The following is an 11,629-nucleotide window of genomic DNA, read 5'->3' on the forward strand; positions in this document are numbered from 1 at the left end:
TCTGCCCTCCAGCTCCAATCTGTACTTGCTATTCTCTAGGCTGATTCTGTACCCATTTGCATAGGAAAGATCTACTAATCTACACACCAAAGTCTTAAATTGTGGTTTTTTCACAGGATACTGAGATTTCAGAATATGGTTTGTTGTTGTTGTTGCTCACCTGTGTTTTCTGACTTTGCTGCAGGTAACTTGTATTACTGGTGTTATGCCATCATTACTATATCCTTTATCATGGAAAGAGAAAGAAGGGCATACAGTTGAGAAAAAAAAATAAAAGGTCTCACTTTTAGTTGCTTGAGCATGTACATGGAATCCTGGGGAACATACAGTCAGTCCTGTACACCTCTCCAACTGACACAGTCTGTACAGGGTGGTACTGGGGGCCTTTTAGTGGCTCCTGTGCATCTTAATCTGGGCCCTCCCTTTGTACACGGGGCAGGACTCCAGCTCTATACTCTTGGTGGACACCACAGGGTATTCCCTTATTCATAGCCACACCCTTTCATTACCACTCTCTCACCTTTCCCTCTTCCAAACCCTTAGATATTTGTAGCCCCTTTGTCTCCCGCCTCCACCCGGGCTCTCACCCCAGTTATTGGCATTTTTAACAAATTCTAATGCTGCAGCTGGATGGGGAGGGGGGATGTAAGGGAGCTTCAGATCGTGAAGCTGGAAGCAGGCAGGGTAGAGGCCATCACAGAGATCTGGCTCCAGAATGGAGTATTTAAAAGACAAGCAAACCGAACTCATTGCTAAGTCTAACCTCATTCTGATTCTTTCAAACCTCTCTAGACCAAAGAGGCCCTAATCTGCTTCCCAGACTTGGGGTAGTTTACAAAAAGCAGCCTTCTCTTAGGTACCAGGAAAAGAGTGGGGAGGAAGTTTTACCAAACTGTGTAAAAGGGATTAAAGAAGCAATGTTTGGGGTGGAAGGGAGGAGAGCTCTCACATCTGCAGGAGGAGCAGCTGGCAGTGCACCCCTGTCTCCTGAGGTAAAGCAGGACCCTGTGTGGGCCACCTTTGGGGTCAGAGGAGCAGTGAAGTGCGCGCCCACCATCCCCCCAGCTCACCGGCAGGGCCCTGGCTCCCGCCTTGCACGTGCATGCGAGTGTATGTGGACTCTCCGAAGTATGTGTCTGTGCAATAAATTCTGAAGAGAAGAGCTTTAAAATTCAGTGTATTGGCCGGCAATAAACCTCATCACCTCAGAAATTCTGAGACAAAAACACACAAAGTAAACCACAGAGCATTCTCGGTGATTTTCTGTTGCAGATTTTCTGTAAGTGGATTTTCTGCCTTCTGGTAAAACACAAACATGTTTAACGGGCCCCCAAATTCCCCTGGCTGGATTTGTTTTACATTCAACAGCAAAGCCATTAATGCAATTTCAGGTAAGCCTCGCATTCTGTATCTTCTGTAATCTCTCAAGGTTCTTGAGTATATTAAAACACTTCCCAAGAACATTATAAGAAAAATGATCTTTTAAAGTACAGCTCAGCATATAATAGGATTTTTTTCTTCTATGTCTGTCCAATAGTTCCTCTTAACAAAATGTCATGATTCAAGTACAGAAGTCCCTGGGAATCCTTTGGCATAATAAAGCATTTTAAATTTGTTAATTCGATTTAAGAAATAGCCTGGGTAACCTATGTAGAAGACATATCAAACCTCCACTTAATATGTGGTATATTTCCTTAAGTACATAAAAGACCTTGGAAATGCTTAATTTAATCAAGATTATTCACCTTGGCACAATACTGCTGTGTGGATAGCCAGTGCACAGATGAAAGCAAATCTATGTATTTGCATAAGGCAAGAAGAGCTGTGATTTTACTGTGGAGGCAGAACATGGGCTGGATACAGTTCCAAAATTTAATTATTAGAAATAGAGACAGCACAATTTTTTTTATCATAAATTGAAAAAATTTTTAAAGCATGTTAGGATCTCTCTCTCTCCCTGTGACATTAGCCAGTTACACAGACAAATTGTTAACAAAGTACATGGTTCTACTGAAACATTCAGAGTTTTTATTTAAAATCCCGGGAAAAGACAGTGTGGTGGCTCACACCTGTAATCCCGGCACTTTGGGAGGCTGAGACGGGAGGATCACTTGAGGCCAGGAGTTGGAGACTAGCCTGAGCAACATAGCGTGACCCCTGTCTCTACAAAAAATAAAATAATTAGCCAGGAGTGGTAGCATGCACCTATAGTACCAGCTGCTTGGGAGGCTGACACAGGAGGATCGTTGAGCCCAGGTGTTTGAGGCTGCAGTGAGCTATGATCTCGCCACAGAGTGACACCCTGTTTCTAAAAAACAAACAAACAAAAAATCTGAGGCAGTTAGAGCCTAATGGGAAAATATATGAATCATAGGGAAGAGATGAACTACTCATTATTTCCTTAATTTTATTTTTGTGCCAAAAGTTGTTTTCTTAATGATAGAACCATGTTGTTAAATTAAGAGAACTTAGGCCCTTTTATGCTAGCCAACGTCTTTAAAGACAACACAATTCTTTTCCTCTCTCCTTTTCTTCCCCTGCCTGCTCTTCCTCTGTGCTTAGGAGCCTCTTGGATTCTCCAGGGAAGTGTTTATCTCTGCCCCTTTTTCTGAGTTTTAGCAAAATTGTGGTCTCCTGGTCTTCACCTTACTTCTTTTTGTTTTTCTTTCCATTTTGCTTTCATTGTATTTTTATGATTTTTTTCTGTAAGGATATACAAAGCAACTCTAAATTGGGGTTATCTCTGTGGAGGTGGGGTGAGCATGAGGGGGCCTTTAACTTTGCTTTCTTCTGCATTATTCAAATCTTCTTTTAAGCCTAAGTTACTGCTGTAATTTTTAAAATATTTTTTCTGATTACCAGTAGCATATGTTTATTGTAGATAATTTGAAAAACAAGGAAAATGAAAAGAAAAGGGAAAACGCAGAAGACAGTTCTGTGCTTGGCAGTGCCTAGCGAGCCATGCTCCATGGTGTGGCCGCCGCATCCTCCTCCAGAGAGGGACCCTCCAGGCTCCTGCGGGGTGGAAGAGTGGGAAAGGAAGGGACCCATGGTGGGGGAAAGGCATCTTGAGGTCTAGATGCTTCTCAGAGTCTCTCAAGCAATCCATTGTTTTCAGCCTTGCCCGTTCCTACGCTCATCTTCCTGAGACTTTCTAGGCTTCTGAGGAGCAAACTGGCTTGCCTCCTAGTTCCCCAACCGCCCCCTGCCCTCAGGCATTTAGCAGTCGCCTCCTTTTTTTTTTTTTTTTTTTGTAAAGAGTCAGGAGTCTCACTGTGTTGCTCAGGCTGGACTTGAACTCCTGGGCTCAAGCGATTTTCCTACATCAGCCTCTTGAGTAGCTGGGACTACAGGTTTCCCTCAGAGGTCATCTTTTGGTGTGTCAAGCTGGTGAATGCTCATCTGTTTGCTTTCAAGCTTCTAAAATTTTGTTGACATATCTAATATGCTGCTGTCTGCACTCCTGTTCTTTAAGCCTTAGGAGCTTTCTCCTTTGTGATCCTGTTAATGTAATTTTGTAGGGTTTTCCTAGCAGGCAGAGGTAAATATATGGATTCAACTTGCCATATTTAATGAGGAGTGCCCATATACCTGGTCACACACTGTTTGAAATATTTTACAATATTCTTAATGATTGCATAGTAACTCTTCTTCTCCTCCTTCTCCTCTTCTTCTTCCTCCTTCTCTTTCTTCTTTAGAGACAGGGTCTTGCTGTGTCACCCAGGCTGGAGTGCTGTGGCACAATCATAGCTCACTGTAACCTCAAACTCGTAAGTTCAAGCAATCCTCCCACCTTGGCCTGCCAAAATGCTAGAATTACAGGCATGAGCTACTGTGCCCGGCATGAACTCTTGTATATGGATGTGACGTGATTTATCTAGCCTTGTTGTTTAGGTATGTTTTGCCTATACTATTTATTTCCTTAAGATAAAACATTAAATACAGACTTGTTGAACCTAAGAATATGAACAATTTAAAGACTCTTCGTAGGTACTTGTACAAATTGAAAAGTCGTCCATCTTATGTCACCCCAGACAGTTATGGTGGTGTACCCGTCCCTCTCCCCATGAGTCTGCCATCCCCCTGATGCTCCCCTTTCTTTTAGATCATTTCTCCTTGAACAGTCATCCTCAATTCTGTTTGATTGTGCTTCTCTTTGGCTGCTGTTTCCCACACAGCTCCTCCAGGCTATGGGGAATTAGCTTCTTGCTCTGAGCTCACCTCACCAGGATCAAAATGTACTCTGAAACACTTTTCAGGGCGCCTTTCCAATATTGTTTTGCATTTTGCATTAGCCTGAATTTCCATTTTGGCTCTTCTGAATAGGAACCTTCATCGGGATGCCAGTCCTTTGCTTTTCAGCCGTTACCTCTGCAGCTTAGGCTGTGATCTTTTCTCTGTTCATCTACTTTTTGGTAGAGTAAAGATTTGTGCCTTGAGTCTTATTTGTATCTCAGAATCTCTTAGGCAATTGCATGACTAAATCTACCTATGATTTCACTGGTCTGCTCTCAATAAAAAGAGAGCTTGACAAGTTCAAAATCTAGACAAGTTCTGTGAATTTTTTGCAGCATTTTGCAATAAATACTCTTATTTTTCAAGCTGCTAAAATTTTCAGTCTAAATTTATTGGCTTGAGTATATTTTGGCAATGAGGGAGGAGGTTCTTGGGCAGTTTGGGCCCACCCTCTCCTAGCTCCAGACAGCATGAAGAATTCCTGAGGACATTCTAGCTTACCCTGACTACAGATAAGGGCCTGAGTGTCTTCCCAAGAGCAGGGGTCCCTTCTTGATTCCATTTATTCTTCTAGCAAAGAATGCACCGCCAATACTGTACCCCATAATGCCTGAAGTCACAAAACACAAAGTACTAATTTTATTTTTTAATGATAACATCACAGACGCCAAAAGACGGGATTGGATTCCAAGAAATTCACTCAGTGTCTTTTCCTTGCTGTATCTTTTTGTGTTTCTGTCTTTTTATATTTTCTTTCTGTGCCTGTTTTTGGATGTGTGTCAGCTTGTCCATTTCTATTGTTCACTCGATAGATCTCTTTCATTCTCCTTTTCATTGTTTCATCTCATGGTGTGTCTACCCTTCTCTCTTCTTTAATAAGGCTATACTACAGAATTCTTCTACCATTTACATTTTTGCTCTGTATTTTGAATAGTTGCTCATTCCCAGTCTTACTGAATTCAATAGTTTTCTGTTCTCATTTTTAAAGAAAAATGACTGAAGTCTTTTGTGTCTTTGTCTTTAAAATATAAATTACTTTTGAATTGTTTGTCTCTTGGCTACATTTTTGTCCCTCTGTAGGTCTGTATCACTGGGTGGCAAGGTTTCTTGACACAACGAAGCATTCCTTGACCAATGTTTCCAAAAACCTGTGCTGCGGTGATTCTGCTACTGATTCCAGGCGTTTCTATATGTCCATGTACTCTTTTTCTTCTTGGTCATTCAAAATGTTTTCTTATTAATATAAAAATAAGACATAGTTCAAACATAGATAATAAAAAAACAACTAACATTTATTGAGTGCCAGGCACTCTTCTAGGAGCTTTGCAGTAAATATTACCTCCTTCGAGCTTTACTCATTTGTCATAATGTACCTTCTCAATGAGGCCTTCCCTGACCACCCTCCCTAAAATGCCAGCCTCTTTGACCCATCTTATCTTTGCTTTATTTTTTTCTGCTTATTGTTCATCTCTATCTAACATGCTGTTTTTCATTATCTAGCTTCTTATTGCTCTCTCTCCAGAATATTTGCTTTTTCAGAACAGATATCTTTGTGTGCTTTGATCATTGCTGTATCCCTGGCACCTAGGACAGTACCTGGTACATAGTGGCCCTCAGGAATACTTATGGAATGAATAAATGAGGTCATTTGATCGTTACCATAGCCCCATACAATATCTTCTATTATTATCCCCATCTTAAAGATGAGAAAATTGAGGCACAGAGTTGGGTAACTTGCTAAGGTTATACAACTTGTAAATAGCAGAGCTGGTATCCTAACCCTAGCAGTGTGGTTCCATAGTCCTTGCTCTTCACAACCAACAATGCCCAGGTACCCACTAATACCTGCTTTACTTTTTAAAGAAAACAAAATATTTTTTAAAAATTAAGAAGTTGAATTAGCCGGGCATGGTGGTGCATGCCTGTAATCCCAGCTACTCGGGAGGCTAAGGCAGGAGAATCGCTTGAACCTGGGAGGTGGAGGTTGAAGTGAGCCAAGATCACGCCATTGCACTCCAGCCTGGGCAACAAGAGTGAAACTCTGTCTGGAAAAAAAAAAGAATTAAGAAGTTGAAACCCCCTTTTAAGCTCTTCTTATTTCTGATCCCTTCCAGCTCTCTCCAGAGACAGCCACTGTATGGAAGCTGGTGTATGACCTTCCCACCTTCTGGTGTGTGTTTTACACACAGGCCTTTACTGTTTGGAGCTGTCTTCCCTGGAGCTTCTGAGCCACAGGCGAGAATGGTGTCTGGAGATAGATAGGATCTACATAATTGAAAACCCCCCAAATCTATCTCTCATGTGAAGTATCGACTGCTTTTGTTCCTTTCACTTTCCTATTTTTTTTTTTTCCTTTTCTACTTACGGAGACTCATTTTTCTAACTGAAAATAGAAAACTTTATCAGATTGGAATAACAGTCCCTCTTGCTGTAGTTTTTTTCCCCAAAGACTGGATGAATTTGGGCCTCGTCAGAAAGCCATCTGCTGTGTACGAACAGACCTATTCAGAGCCAGGAAAAGAAAACGAAGGAGGGGGAAAGCCCTGGCTTACTCATTTTAAAACAAAGAGCTGCGGCTTGCGAACTCCACCACGCCTTTGACAAAAGCTGACCGTGGGCAGCGGGCACTAACTGGGAACGGAGGACGGGAAGAGTTCCGCATTGCACACGGTGACCTTGCAGAACTTTGCTACGGATAAAGAAAAGCCATTTACTGAACAGGGAAGGAGGCTCCAAGTCATTCCCTTTAAGTTGGCACCAGTTCTCCATGGAAAATGGCCATTTGATTTGTGTTCCATTGCCTGCTTCCTCAATGCCCTCTCCTTTGTGGCTCTATTTAACTGCTTGTTATTCCTGCTGTGTCGGGCCTCACCAGTCTCGGTTCAGGACTATGTGGAAAGATGCCGTGCGGTTTTCAGTGGACACTTCAATCCACAGGGCTACCCTTGCTGCATAAGGGAAGACTGACATTTGCTGTTGTAGACTAGCAGATCCTAAACTATGGGCTGCCCACTCATGGTTCCTGCTGAAATGCTTCATCTTTACCTTCCTCAAGTCACCACAGCAAAAAATAAATTACAACATGAAAGTCCAGGTTCAAAATCAAATAGTTTCAGTCCAGATGCGGTGGCTTATGCCTGTCATCCCAGCAACTTGGGAGGATGAGGTGGGAGGATCCCTTGAGCTCAAGAATTTGAGACCAGCCTGGGCAACATAGACCTCATCTCTAGAAAAAAAATTTTTTGTGACAGAGTTTCGCACCTGTTGCCCAGGCTGAAGTGCAATGGCGCAATCTTGGCTCACTGCAACCTCCACCTCCTGGTTCAAGCGATTCTCCTGCTTCAGCCTCCCAAGTCACTAGGATTACAGGTGCCTGACACCATGCCTGGCTGATTTTTGTTATTTTTAGTAGAGACAGAGTTTCACCATGTTGGCTAGGCTGGTCTTGAACTCCTGACCTCAGGTGATCCACCTGCCTCGGCCTCCCAAAGTGCTGGGATTACAGACATGAGCTACCGATCCTGGTTGAAAGAATTTTTTTTAATTATCCAGGTGTGGTGGTGCATGCCTGTAGTCCCAGCTGCTTGGGAGGCTGAGATGGGAGGATCACTTGAGCCCTGGAAGTCAAGGCTGCAGTGAGCAGAGATTGCATCACTACACTCCAGCATGGGCAATAGAGCAAGACCCTGTCTCAAAAACAAAACAAAACAAAATAAAACATCAAAATCCAATAGTTTCAAGGCTGGGCGTGGTGGCTCACGCCTGTAATCCCAGCACTTTGGGAGGCTAAGGCGGGTGGATCATGAGGTCAGGAGTTCGAGACCAACCTGGCCAACATGGTGAAACCCCCTCTCTATTAAAAATACAAAAATTAGCCAGGAGTGGTGGCGCACGCCTGTAGTCCCAGCCACTTGGGAGGCTGAGGCAGAGAACTGCTTAAACCTGGGAGGCAGAGGCTGCAGTGAGCTGAGATTGCACCACTGCACTCCAGCCTGGGCAAGAGAGCGAGACTCCATCTCAAAAAAAAAGAAAAGAAAAATCCAATAGTTTCATATTCTTAAGAACCTGTAAACACATTTTAAAAATTAATTTAATTTTTAATGTCTTTTTTTTAATAAGTACAAAAGTAGTATACTCTGGTTGTGAAACATTTGAATAATACATAAATATATACCTGAGAAAGTTAAAGGCCTTTGTTATTCTACCTCATAGATACTTGTTAACAGTTTGTTGTCTATTCATGTGGAACTTTTTGCCATTTGCACGCTTTTGATTTCTATAAAATTGTATGCTTTCCAGGACCTTGTACCTCCCTCGTAATTCTGCTCCCATCTCATCTCTATTACTCACTTACCATCTGCCTTTCCTACTAGCCTGTCATGTCCATGAGGGTGTAGACAGAGGTCTTTAGAGTTCAAATGGGAAGCTCTTGCCATCAGCACATCTTCCTGTTAACAATTGCCAGGGAATCATGAGCATGCCCCAACCAGAGACCTCATTTGCATCCAAACACACGCTATGAAGCCTTTCCATCTCACGCAGAAGGAAAATGTTGCATTCAGTTTTGACTCTTTTTTTCTTTTTGAGACAGAGTCTTGCTCTGTCACCCAGGCTGGAGTGCAGTGGCGCGATCTCGGCTCACAGCAACCTCTGCCTCCCAGGTTCAAGCGATTCTTTGCCTCAGCCTCCTGAGTAACTGGGATTATAGGCGCGCGCCACCACACCTGGCTAATTTTTGTATTTTTAGTAGAGACAGGGTTTCACTATATTGGCCGGGCTGGTCTTGAACTCCTGACTTCGTAATCAGCCCACCTCGGCCTCCCAAAGTGTTGGGATTACAGGCGTGAGCCGCCGCGCTGGGCCCCGTTTTGACATTTTTGAGTTAGAAGTAAATGAGTTAGAGAGGAGAGATTATCATCCGTTATTCGAGAAGATAAACTAGCGTTCGAGGCTGACTTGGGAGGCTGCTTGCTGAGTTAATTATTCAAATATGGAGTTCAATGCTCTCTGGCCATGCTAACAGAACTGCAGGCCTAACTCTTGGCTGTTTCCTACACCCAGGGGATCAGAGCTGAATGCACTTAGCTTCTAGGAGCTTGCACAAGCTCAGGTCTCCATGGTGTGGGCTGGGGGTGACCCGCTTCACATGGCCCTGCAGTGCTGTGAGGCTTTCCATGGGCAGCTGCACAGAATGAGATTTCCGTTCACACACCCAGGGCTGGGCAAGGAGTAACAGAAGTGCCATCAGTCCAGAGAGTCCCAGGCGTGAGACCCCGGGAAAGAGACTGACCTCTTAAATGACTCTCCTTTGTGGTGTAATCTTATTTATTTGTTTATCTTCCACTCTTACAGAGACTTGGATCCTTCATTTTCAGAGGTGACAATTTTCTTCTGGAAAGAATTGTGGTAATTCCTCAACATTATATTTCAACTTACACGACTTTTGTCTTTCTTCCTTTGTTTTGATTTTGCTTTGAGCTAGTTTCGTTTACTAATTCTGATATAGAATAGCTAAAGGCAGTCTTTTTAACATTCATTGTTTTCATCATACAAAAAGAAATATTCTTTCTCCTTTCCTCCTTTTTCTTCTCTTCCTTCTTTCTCCTTTGCTCTCTCCTCCCTTTCTTTTCCCTCCTTCCTCCCTCCCTCCCTTCCTCTCTTCCTTCCTTTCTTCCTCCCTCTCTCCCTCTCTCTCTTTCTTCATGTGTACAGTATTTGATTTTTAAATATTTTTTGGTATTATAAACCAGCTTTATTGAAGTAAATTTACTTACCACAAATTTATCACTTTTTACATGTACAATTCAATAATTTTAGTAAATTCACACAGTTTTCCCATCAACTCAATCCGATTTTAGAATGTTCGTATCGTCCCAAAAGGATTTGCTTTCCACTATGGTTGGATGAATTTACACTCCCACCAACAGTGTGTAAGTGTATAAGTGTTTCTTTTTCTTCACAACCTTGCCAGCATCTGTTATTTTTGACTTTTTAAATATTGTTTTATAAAGTGCTTTGTTCATTAAAAATGTTGATTTTCCCCCAAAAATAGTATGAACAACTGTCTTATCAGATATTTAAAATGTCTTAAAAAGTCCTAGTCACCAAAGCAATGAAATTAGATGAACAGATCATGGAAGAGACTGTAATACTCATATAGTGCCAAGTATAGGTACATTAGAGAAGTAACATTTCAAATCAGTACAGACACATAGGCAATTCAAGAAATGATGGTGAAAAACGCTGGCTAGCCATTTGGAAGAAGTAAGCCTGGATCCAAGCCTTAATTTTTATATCAAAGTAAAATCCAGAATTATCACCAAAAGTGTATGTAAAAATGAAACTGTGAAAGTGGTAGAAAAATAAGTGAAAATTTTCATAATTTTTGGATGGAAAAATCTTTCTAACAAAAAAATTTAGATAGAAAGTACTGGTAAAGGCTGGGCGCAGTGGCTCACGCCTGTAATTTCAACACTTTGGGAGGTCAAGGCGGGCAGATCACTTGAGGTCAGTCGTTCAAGACCAGCCTGGGCAACATAGCAAAACTCTGTCTCTAGTAAAAATACAAAAATTAGCAGGGCATGGTGGCGCACACTTGTAATCCCAGCTATTTGGAAGGCTGAGGTGGGAAGATCTCTTGAGCCTGAGAGGCAGAGGTAGCAGTGAGGCCTCATCATGCCACCGCACTTCAACCTGGGTGACAGAGAAAGACCCTGTCTCAAAAAAAAAAAGAAAGAAAGAAAAAGAAAGAAATTATTGGTACATCTTGCAATATAAAAATTAAGTCTTCTCACCAAAAAACTACCATTTAAAGGTTTGAATGATAGAGGACACATTATGAATATACATATATGTACACACACACACATACATATAAAACCTGCATATGGTTAATATCCTCAATATACAAAAAGCTTTTACAAATTTATAAAATTTGGCTATCATTGAGTAGTAGAATTTGGGACAATTTTAATTTCTTCTTTATAGTTTTCTATAATTTTTTTCTCTTTACAGTAACTATTTTTAATACATTAAATTCATTGTCAGTTTTTTAAAACCTGCTTTTTAAAAAATGTGGATGGGCATCTTTTTTTAGTGCTTAAAATCTAAAGCCCAAAATAATGTTTCCAGAATTGTCCACTGATTCTGCTTTGTAGTATTTATCATTATACATAGCCTTTAATGTATTCATGTAGTAAGACAAGACCAACTAAAAAAGTAAGATGCATGAGGAATAGCAGGGGAAAAAAAATCACAAGACAAAAAGAATGGATTTTAATTTGAAAGGGCAAACTTCATATGGAGGCCCTTGTTTTTTCAAAGCCTGATTTGAATCTAAATCTTTGGATTAAAATTTGACCTTTTTTTAAAAAAGATAAGAGTCCATTTAACA

At 41.5% G+C, this 11,629-nt stretch overlaps 1 long non-coding RNA gene across 2 annotated transcripts in view; it reads left to right on the forward strand.

Annotated features, from left to right (window-relative positions):
- Positions 1 to 8,028, forward strand: part of LOC105479170 (uncharacterized) — a 95,973-nt gene extending 87,945 nt beyond the window's left edge. For both annotated transcript variants that reach the window (XR_011620040.1, XR_011620039.1), the window contains exon 5: positions 6,351 to 8,028. This is a non-coding gene — a long non-coding RNA (uncharacterized lncRNA). The remainder of the gene's footprint in view (positions 1 to 6,350) is intronic.
- Positions 8,029 to 11,629: the final 3,601 nt, after the last annotated feature.

This window comes from Macaca nemestrina, chromosome 1 (genome assembly GCF_043159975.1).
Source record: "Macaca nemestrina isolate mMacNem1 chromosome 1, mMacNem.hap1, whole genome shotgun sequence".
NCBI lineage: Eukaryota > Metazoa > Chordata > Mammalia > Primates > Cercopithecidae > Macaca > Macaca nemestrina.